The sequence below is a fragment of the Saccopteryx bilineata genome, chromosome 7, assembly GCF_036850765.1.
Source record: "Saccopteryx bilineata isolate mSacBil1 chromosome 7, mSacBil1_pri_phased_curated, whole genome shotgun sequence".
NCBI classification, from domain to species: Eukaryota; Metazoa; Chordata; class Mammalia; order Chiroptera; family Emballonuridae; genus Saccopteryx; species Saccopteryx bilineata.
In genome coordinates, this window is record NC_089496.1 from 27,943,266 (window position 1) to 27,954,421 (window position 11,156).

The following is an 11,156-nucleotide window of genomic DNA, read 5'->3' on the forward strand; positions in this document are numbered from 1 at the left end:
GATCACAAGTGTTGGGAAGGATGTGAAGAGAACTCTGGTGGGAATGTAAGTTGGTACACCCTCTATGGGAAAGAGCGTGGAAGCTCCTCGAAAAATTAAAAATAGAACTATCATATGACCCAGCAATTCCATTTTGAGTATTCATCCAAAAGAAATGAAATTCACTATGTCAAAGAGACATCTGCACCCCCAAGTTCATTTGCAGCATTATTCACAATAGCCAAGATATGAAAACAACCCCTGTGTCGGTCAGTGGATGAATGGTAAAAGAAAATATACTACACAGGTCCAATGGAGTATTCCTTAGCCATGAGAAAGACAGAAATCCTGCCATTTATAACATGATGGACCTTGAGGCATTACACTAAGTGATATAAGTCAGACAGAGAAAGACCAATACTGTATTATCTCAGTTATTCCTGTATGTAGAATCTAACAAAGCTGAACTCATAGAATCAGAGAATAGAACAATGGTTTCCAGGGTCTAGAGGAGGAGAAGGTGGGAAAGTGTTGGTCAAAGAGTGTAAACTCCCTGTTATAAAGTAAATAAATTCCAGGGATCCAGTGCACAGCATGCTGATTACAGTAAACAATGCTGAATTACATACATGAGAATTGCCAAAAGAGTAAATCATGAATGTTCTCCCATGCACACACATAAAATGTAATTATGTGATATGATGAAAGTATATTAAATCAACACATTGTATACCTTAAAGTTACACAATGTTATATGTCAATTATAACTCAATAAAGCTGAATGAATGAATGAATGAATGACCAAATAAATAAATAAATCTACCCCCCACGCACAAAATTTAGGCCAAATGACAAGAATATTTGGATTTGGTATATTTTAATCGTTCTGAAACTACGTAATTCATGGATGACAAGTGAAAAATTAATTTTAAAATAAAGAATGATGTGTAAAATAATATATTCTGTTTTCATTAGCAGATAATAGAAACTACCTTTGCTGTGCTAACAATGACTTCAAGAGCTTGCCTCATACCTGAACCATTTTACCACGAGTGTGGTCCATGCATGAGGGGCATTACCATTATCTCTGGGAGCTTGTTTGAAATGTAGACTCTCCAGCTCCAAGCAAACCTCCAACATTAGAATTAGCATCAAACAAGCTCTCTGGGTAATTCACAGGAACATGTAAGCTTGAGAAACACTGTGTTACTTCTTAGAACTTAAATCTTTTAGACCTCTTTGGCCAACTCCTATTTAACTGATAATAACTACAGATTTGGTTCTCCTGAAATTGAATGACTTGCTTTACAGAGAATTTATAAATGACTTACATCTCAACCACTGTAACAACATTTAATAGATTTTACTTTTCTTTTTCTTTAGCAGTTCCAATATGCTGGGCACAATAGATAATTTATAAATGTTATCTTCACAGAAACTTTAAAGATGTAGATATCGTTGTTTTTCCTATTTATTGATGAGCCATTGGAGATTCAGGGAGATTAAAGTCTCACCGCTGATAAATGATACAACTAAAATTTAAATCCAGATCTGATTAAAAACTCGGTTGTTTACTGTGCTCCACTGGCGTTTTAATGCCTATCACAATTGTGATGCCATGGTGAAATATTTATCACACTTTGAAAAACTCATTAAAAAGGCGATTGAAATAATCTCTAATTAGTTTATAAAGTTATGGTCACTGCAGAACTATGTAGTAATAAAAATAAAAGGGGAGAAGTTAGACCATAATCCACAAGCCAGCCAATCATATATTTAATATTTTATTTTCAAAAACACACTAATATGGCTTTAGTTTGCACAGTAAATTTGACCTATCAGTATATTTAAAAACCTTTGCAGTAAAAATTTTCAGGCCCTGAAATGCAGCCAAGAGGAACATTTTGTTCAAATTGCAATTAAACATTAATAAAAATAGGTTTATATAAAACAAGGGTGGAGCTTTACAAAATACAGAAAAGTGTGCAAATGTATAAAGACCAGCTTCTAAATGGATCTAATCTTTTCTGAAAAAAATGCCAAAGTACAAAGTCAGTCCGAGATGGAAAAATATTTTCACCATTTATCATAAGAAAATGACTTTTAATCCATTCATCACTTTGAAGACTGATTAAACATCAGATAACATTTAGTTAATGAATGCATACTAGCACCACACATCCCCAAGGCACATCTTTCCCAATCACACAAAGCTTCTCCCCATTGATCTCAGTGAGCTCCTACACTGGCTCTGGACTTGAACTCAAACAATTTTAGTTGGAAACAATTGTTCTTTTAGCCAAGTTAAATCAGCCTTTTAGGTATTGCTCCTAAAAGAAGCAACCTTCTTTCCACTGACCACAGAAGTGTTGTATTTTCAGCATGGTTGTACCTATCTGGGTATACATATGTCCAGTCATGCTGAAAATATTAAAATAGGGAACTATATAGCAATGTAAAGATGAAGAATTAAATGTAATATTTAGGTCTCTAGATCCTGTTTTAGGCTATGCTTCTATGGTTCACGGTGCCTGTTAAAAGTTGATGTACCATATTTCTCCATGTATAAGACGTACCTTAATTTGGGGGCCCGAAATTTGAAAAAAATATGTATTACATAAAGTTATTGAAATCAAGTCTTTCATCATAAAATTCATACAACTCCTCTTCCATGTGAAAAAGTGGGAAATGCAAGTTTAAAAAAATCTACAACCACTGTATAAGATGCATCCTGGTTTTAGACCCCAAATTTCCTGAAAAAGGTGTATCTTATACATGAGAAATATGGTAATTTCACATTTGTGTTCAACCAATCATCATATCTTTTTAGTTTTGTGAGTAGTTGAGAGAGAAAAGTAATTAAAAATTGAAGAATAAGAAAAAAAGTGTAAAATCTGTAAGTAGATTTATCTGACAAGGGAAGTTTTTTTTAAAAATAAAATTTAAAAAAGCCAAATACATGGCAATTCCAATGACTAATAAAAACTTAAGTAAGCTGTCAACATTTCATCCAATATTAACATTCCCATGCAAATAAATAGAGTAAACTTAAATTTCAGGTATCTGAGAAATACCCGATTTTCCATTAACAAACGATGGTCAGCCCTGGCCCGAGAGCTCGGTTGGTTAGAGCATTATCCGAAGCACAGAGGATGTACTGGTTGGATCCCTGGTCAGGGCACATACAGGAACGGATCAATGTTCCTGTCTCTCTCTCCCTTCCTCTCTCACTAAAATCAATCAATAAATTTAAAAAAAAATTGGGGGGGGGGTGAAATTAATGAGTAATTGACATGGGGTATGCTGGGGAAATAGAATTAAAACCAAAATCTCCCAACCCACAATACCCTTCTACAGAGGCAGCAGAGAAACAAAAACACTTTTATCACTGAATAAGCATTAAGCCAGAGAGTGGTGCACAGACTAAGAGACGGCAAGAACAGAAAGGAATCTCACCATTTTATGTAGCCAGCAGATACAACCCATCACATAAATGTTCTCAAGATAAACAATAGCTAGTCCTCAAAATAGAGGACTTGACAGCTTATTGTGTTATTATATTAGCTTATTGGCTTTATCCAGAGGGAGAGCAAACTCTCATATTTACGACAGGAGATAGTTTTGCAACTAGAAGACAGGCTCCTAAATTCTCCCCAGAAATTGGGAGCTTGAGACGCTATCTCCCCGAATGTTCACATTTCAAAGAGATGGCTCCCTGGTCCTTGAGGAAGACACTGCGAGGTAATAAAGCCGATAAAAGACCCATTTAGCCTTCAGAGGGATTTATATAGGTTTCCAAGAGAAGAGACAGTATGTACAATCACAAGTTTTCTAAAATATTTTTAAAGTAAATGCTCTGAGGAAAAAGAAGGAAGTTTCGTCTTTCATGTTCAACAAGGAGAATTAAGCCTCTTACTTTAAGTTGCATTTGTCCTTATAGGCAGCATCACACACCCAGAAAGTCTACTTGCCCCATCTGCCCAAAGGAACCAAGAGAACACCTGATTAGGAGATGAACGGCCCCTGTGAGGCCACAGGCAAGTGCTAGCTTTGTAACCTGGATCAAAACACTTAAATTTTCTGGGCTTCAATGTCCTCATTAATAAAGTGAGCATAGGGATGCTTAGCTCACAGGACTGTTACAGAGATGAAGTGAATTATAAAATGTTACATACCTCTGAAGCAGTTTATAAACCCTAACAAAACCCTGTCCCGGTAAGCATCTGCCCCTTACAGTGTGCTTTCAGTGAACCAAGCAAGGCCTCCACTCAAGGCCCTCCCATGATTCCCTTCTGCAAAAGCCACTACCAGAGTCTAATTAGCCGACCTCCCGAAAACTCTGATGCCCTCAGACAACCAACACACTAGCATCGCGTCCAAGTCCTCACTATGTTAGAGAGCGGTGTGGAGATCAAATTCACTCTGAGCTGCAGAGACTCTGGCTGGAGAAAGGAAGGAAAAACTGTATCAAAACCGGCACAAGATTCCACCGCAATTCCCTCCAGAGCTAGCCCTGCCCAGCATCATGTGGCACGGGAGTGACAGAACTTCGCTCTCAGTCATTCTGGCAGCAGGTTACTTCCCCCTTTTTAAGAGAAGACACGTGACATACATTTCAAATCGTTCCACAGTTCAAATTCTCTCTATTCTAATTACAAAGTTTACTATTTCCCTTGTTTCTAAATCCTGAAATTAGAGTTCATTAAGGAGAGCCACAATTATAATTTCATGGACAAAAAAAGTAAGCCTATCCTTTTGGTCCTTGCACGATGGGGGGAGAGGAGGGGACAAGGTGGTGAAAAAAGGAAGACTCAGTGTGATACCATTTCTTCTGCCTTCTGTCGCATGACTTCCAACAGTGTGATGTTGGGACATAGCGTTCTGGAGTTCACAGCCTCTGTGGTCTCTAGGAGCCACTATGAGGCAAGTCCCAGGGCAAAGCTTGCCATCTTCTGTGGGAAACAAGTGGTGGTTACTCGCTAACATGACTGCTTTGGAGTTGGCCTGGCCAAACCTTTCTTTATAGTAAGATACCAACTTCTTAAGAAATAAGGATGTTTTAATTAATCTGTGTGTAAGACCAGGAGCTGCAGCCACTATCAAAGCTGCCTGGCCCATATAGGTTCGCATTTAATTTGGACAGACGGTAAAGAAACTGTGCAGCCAAAAACTAGTGGTCCATTTTCCTTTATTCTAGACTCGCACTCGGCAAGCAAGTAAAAACACACAGTGGGAAACACTTCTCTTTCCATTCAGGGCTCCCAAAGCCACTAACTCACCTGAGTTTTCCTAAAATCAAAGGCTTCCACCTCCCCATTCTGCCATTTTGGCTGCCTCCTCCACGTGGCCTCCTTGCCCTGCTACACCATGGGCCCTTCCTCTGGACAAGAACGTCATCACTGTCCCCAAAATGGTCTCCTAGCTCCTCCTTTTAAAACTTTTCAGTGGGACAACCCCCTCCTCCAGCACACGTTAGCATAACCAAGCCCCTTCCCAAGCAAGAAGGGCAATTAGCTGTTACCACGCGAGAGCAGCACCGCCTGAGGACAGCGGCCATCTTTAACACAATGAGCATAAATTAACTTATCTGCCCAACACCGTGAAACAGGTATGAAGAGGAGCATTTTAAGAGATACAGTCTCTGAAAAATGGATCAAACTGTTGAACTGAACATACTAGATATTTGTAAATAAACTTATGGCATAAAAAATAAAAAGGTAAGCCTAAGATTATCCAATGCTCAAGAAAGGATGTTGTTGCTGGTTTATTAGGCTCAAGAGAACACATATTGTTTTCACAGACGTGTAATTTAATAAGATTATGTTTCCCAGAAAGGCTAAAAAAACTCTGTGCAACACAGTTTGAGTTTTCTTCCAAAATCCTAGATATCCTCCATAAAAGTAAAGCCCACGCCAGAAGCGGAACAGCTCAAGATAGAAGGTAAATTTAGAGCAAGGGGGTTCTGGCCTGGAGCTGTTCCAAAACACACTAGGAGGTTTGCCAACATGTGGAAAACTTGCTGTCATAAGAAAACAGAGGCAACTACTCAATGACACTGTAATCCAATTTCTGTAGGTTTTATTACGTAGGGGGCTGTCAGAGTCAGGCTCTGCAAATATGGCTCATTGGGTCGTTCTGCCTAATGTGGAGTATACTATATATACATGCATGCTCACACATACTAATTCTTAAGGTGGAAGAGAGAAAACTGTAAACAATCCTGGTTGGTAACCAGGATTCTCTCTATAAAGAGAAAGAGATGCCTGTGTTTGACCTTAAAAATAACTAGTCACTAGTAACAGCTGACATTTATATACACATAAGAGATCAGGCATATTATTAATTCTTTTGATTGCTACAGCATCCTGATGAGGTAGGTACTATGATAATGTCATTTTAAAGAGGAGGAAATTAAGCTCAGAGAAGTCAAGTACTTTACTAAGGTCACACAGCCAATAAGGGTAGAGTTGGGATTCAAATTTAAGGCAGTCTGGCTCCAGAGTCCAGGGTTCTTACCAGTCTAGTGTATTTCTTTGCAGAAGTCTTGTAAGTTGACTTTTTTGTTACAAATCCAGTACTTACATTCCAATTTACTTCTTCATTTCCTCTCTGGGTGGTTCTGAGCATAAACCTTTTTTGTTTCACAACATTGGAAGATCTGTTTCCCAGCTTGCAGTGGGGTACATATAAGTACATATATGTACACATACTGGTGTATATATAAAGCCGGTTCACACAGGTAAAAATATACATACAATCAGTAAGTCATATTAGCTGCACAGTAGATTACAAGACAAATTTGATTTTTTGTTCCTAACTAAAGTTATTGACTTTATGATAGTTTTAGTAATTTTGTCTTAGGGGGCTTTGATAATGCCAAAATATCACCATATTGATTTAAACAAATTTACTAAATTAGCAATTACATTCAAGACAATTCTTTTTTTCCTACCAAATTAGCTCAGTCCTAAATGATGCTAAGAACAAGTAATAGTTAAAATTGTACTGACTGAAGCATCAATAATGTTTTTATTTAAAATTTTTTTAATTAAATATCATTTACAGTAAAACATGTATAATTTATTTCATTCTGGGTCTCAACCCCCTTATTTTTCCTGGGCCAATCAATACATTACTGTTATAAAACTTTAAAATGAAAAGGAACATATTTACATATGAATAGATATTTATAAATCTCTATTTTACCAAATTCAACACTTATAATAAAAAATATTAAGTCTAGGATATAAGAAGTTATCTTTAGCCAGATAAAAAGCATTTAATATCCAAGTCAAAAGCTAAACAAGGATGTCTGCTATTGCAATCACTCTTGTGTTGTATTGGAGCCCAAAGCAATTGGATAAGACAAGAAAAACTAATAAGAGAAGTAATTTCTGGAAAGAAAAAGATAAAACTCATCACTTTCAAATGATATGGGTTTCTTCCTAAACAATCCAAGACGACCAATTTTTCTATTTTTCATCACTCTGTTGGTGATGCTGCTGTTTCTATTTTCTCGAAGATTTCCTCAATTTTATCTTCTATCATAATTTTAATTTTCAGGAGCCTTTCTTCTCTGAATGTTCCCCTTTTCATCTTATCCTGTCCCTCTTTCATAAATACAATCTCTTCTTATCTCTTTGGCAATATTAGCTTTTCTCCCCCTAATGTTTTTTTTATGCTGCTTGTACTTTTCTATTTCCTATGAATTCCCCTCTCCCTGGTTCCTCCCACTTTGTTTTGGCCTGTGTTTTTCACGCTAGAAGCTTTGATCATATGTCCGGTGATTCTTGGTAAATTCATTTATATTTAAAAATCATGATTGAAAGCCCCCTGGGTGAGGCAGAGTTTGTTGAATTGTGGGTTTTACTGTATGCTGCCCAAGCAAGAAACTGACCATTTCCCTGGGTCACCAGAGAAACATCTTTCTCTAGGACTAATTTCTCACATCTTCTGTTTAAGAAGTATTAATATGACTTCTTATCATCGGATGCTAAGCAGGAGAGAGGGAGTAAGGTATTTCTCATTCTATATGCAGAACTTCACTTAACCATGGCTTCTGTGGCTGTGCCCCCTCCCCACTCTGTTCTCAGCTGTGCCAGGTCACCTTGAGACCACACCCTACCTGATTCAGTGTCTCCAAAGTAGAAGAGGAGTCATATGGCTGGACGGGGTAGGAGAGGTTCTCTATATACGTTCAATCTTCCAAAATTCTCTGGACAGCTCTCATTTGCTATTTCCTCCTCTCTATTTTAATCATAGCCAGGTTTCAGGAGGCAGTGGAAATAAATGCTTTTGTCAACCTGCCATGTTTAACCAGCAGCCCATGCTAAAATATTAGTCCAAGGAGCCAATTTCTAGCTCCGTCCTTGCAGCAGTTGCTCAGTATGAATGAACGATAAGTTTTCAAATACCAGAGCTCAAATCCACAATACAGTGAAGTGACTATGAATGAAAGATGGCACCAGAAAGTGTTAAATTCAGAGAAGCCACTGCAGCCACTGCGAAAACTCTGGCAAGCTCTCAACCTGAGCAGTAATAAGCCTGTTCAAGAGCCTTGGGACATAGGCCAAGAAAAAGAATGTCAAGGTCAGGTGTTCTTGAATTCTTGCACCTAAACAGCAAGGAGCCACTTCAAAGAAATCTCTTTAATTTATCCCTATATCATTAAATTATGGGTCCTTGCCCTGAGGATCAGAAACCAAGCAGAGTTGTTTTATGGAGAAGGAAAAAGAACACAGTGGTTTTCTTTAAATCCATTATAATATCAGATCTGTTAGATGATGCCCAAGGCCCTACACTTAGTCTGTTTCAGACCAAAACAATTATTTTAAAATTTTAAGGATTTTAAAAAAGAAATCCAGAGATAAACCTAAGTCCAGGCAGTCACAGTTGGATGAGAGGAACTGCTTTAATTGTGGGACAACATGGAAGAGAAAGTAGCTGAGGTTACCGGGTGGAACAAAAGTTACAAATCAGACACAGAGAGTCAAAGACATTCCCTGTGGTCATTCTTGCCCTCTAAGATTGTGTTACTGGAATTGACATGTGGCCTTCAGCTTTCTTGGCGGAAGAAATGGCTAGACACCAAGACGATTATCTCTACATTTCTAGAGGTAAAGGAAGGAGAATTCAGACAACACCCTGCTGACAAAACTTAGGGGATCAGGGAACATGCAGACACTCCAGTACTTTCAGCCTTTTGTATAGCGCATTTTCATCAATGAAATAAAAGTTGGATTTGCACCTGCTTTGCATAATCAAACAACTTTCTTTAACTTGTTGTTTGCTTTTCTGATGTTCTCACATAATAAAAAAAAATGCTTCTTTTTTATTGCTTCATATTCATTTTGAAATATACCCTAATCTTTGTGAGCAGTATATATAGTTTACACTAAAATGATATTTGTTCGCAGTATATCTAAAATGAAGTTCCCTAATTGATGAAATTCAGACTATGCAAAGAAGGCTAATCACCACACACACACGCACACACACACCCTGGAAACTACTTGTTTAATTCAGTAAGATATTTCATGAATAAAACTCACTGCAGGGTTTCTTTAAATATGAAGATACTCTAGAGTAAATCAGAATTCAAATTATAAGTCTTGAAGCAAACATGATTCTACAGTAATCATCTATTTCACAAGAGTGAATAAGACACTCCTGGCATGCATTCTGCAGGGAGCTAGGAAGGAAAAAGAAAACAGTCCTTCAGGCAACACGACAGGCGGAACAGAATGGAACACAACAGCCACAACAACCCACGCTGAATACAAACACTACTAAATCAATACAAGTAAACACTACATAATAATTCTACACGTAAGGAGAGGTATTAAGAAAAGAACGGCTTCCAGAATGATAAAATGTGTGCGTTGGCCTCTCTGCTTAGTGATTCAGGCCTGAAACGGAGAACACGCCTCTTTCGTATTGCCATCCCTTCCTAGGTGATCGATCTAGACATGACTCTTAAGTGTAATTCAATCTCACCCACGACATTTTGGCCTCCTGATTCACTCTTCTCTTTTCCCTGTTGCTGGAGCCTCCCTAGTATTCAGTCTGCCTAGGCCAGGGGGAGCAACGGAAGCAACTCCAGTTACCATGGCGGCGGCTGTCTTGGCTGTGTGGGCAATCGCAGCAGCCACACAGACCAATTTTAAGTGGATTATTGGCAGGATAAAGATTATCTTGTCAAAAATCAACAGAAGTTACATTTATGTTATTTGGCCAAGGGGAGAGGTCTTTTTATATCTTCTTGAGCTTGTGTGCTTTCAAGTTTAATGCAAGTTGGGAAAACCTAACGTGGTGCTTAATCAAGATGGGAAGTAGGATATACAGTGTGTCTGTAAAGTCATGGTGCACTTTTGACTGGTCACAGGAAAGCAACAAAAGATGACAGAAATGTGAAATCTGCACCAAATAAAAGGAAAATCCTCCCAGTTTCTGTAGGATGATGTGGCAGCATGTGCGCATGCGCAGATGATGACGTAACACCGTGTAGACAGCAGAGCAGCCCACGGCCATGCCAGTCGAGATGTGGACGGTACAGAGGAAAGTTCAGTGTGTTCTGTGGCTCGCTAAATTCAAATCCGTGACCAAAGTGCAACGTGAATATCGGCGCGTTTATAATGAAGCACCACCACATAGGAATAACATTACTCGGTGGGATAAGCAGTTGAAGGAAACCGGCAGTTTGGTGGAGAAACCCCGTTCTGGTAGGCCATCAGTCAGTGATGAGTCTGTAGAGGCTATACAGGATAGCTACCTAAGGAGCCCTAAAAACTCTGTGCGTGAGCCCACATCAAACTGCACTGAATAGGTATGAAACTGGGAGAGTTTTCCTTTTATTTGGTGCATATTTCACCTTTCTTCATCTTTTGTTGCTTTCCTGTGACTGGTCAAAAGTGCACCATCACTTTACGAACACACTGTATTTATCCTCTGAAACCAGCTATTTTTTTAGGTGTGTTCAGTGGTATTGCTAGCACTCTTTTGAGTTATTTACACAGAATAGCAGACATAAGCAGAATTATAATTCTGACTTTCATTAACAGCTCATCTTGCTAACAAATGAAACATCTCTTTTGTTTACTTTCTTGCAAACAAAGGGGAAGGGTGGGTTCCCAGTTTGTGTGGTTATAGGGCCGGTAGTCACAGCCGTCTAGGCCAGG

At 38.5% G+C, this 11,156-nt stretch overlaps 1 pseudogene; it reads left to right on the top strand.

Annotated features, from left to right (window-relative positions):
• The first annotated feature begins 4,824 nt into the window (after nucleotides 1-4,824).
• Nucleotides 4,825-5,031, top strand: LOC136310843 (cytochrome c oxidase subunit 7C, mitochondrial pseudogene; annotated as a pseudogene).
• The last annotated feature ends 6,125 nt before the right edge of the window (nucleotides 5,032-11,156 follow it).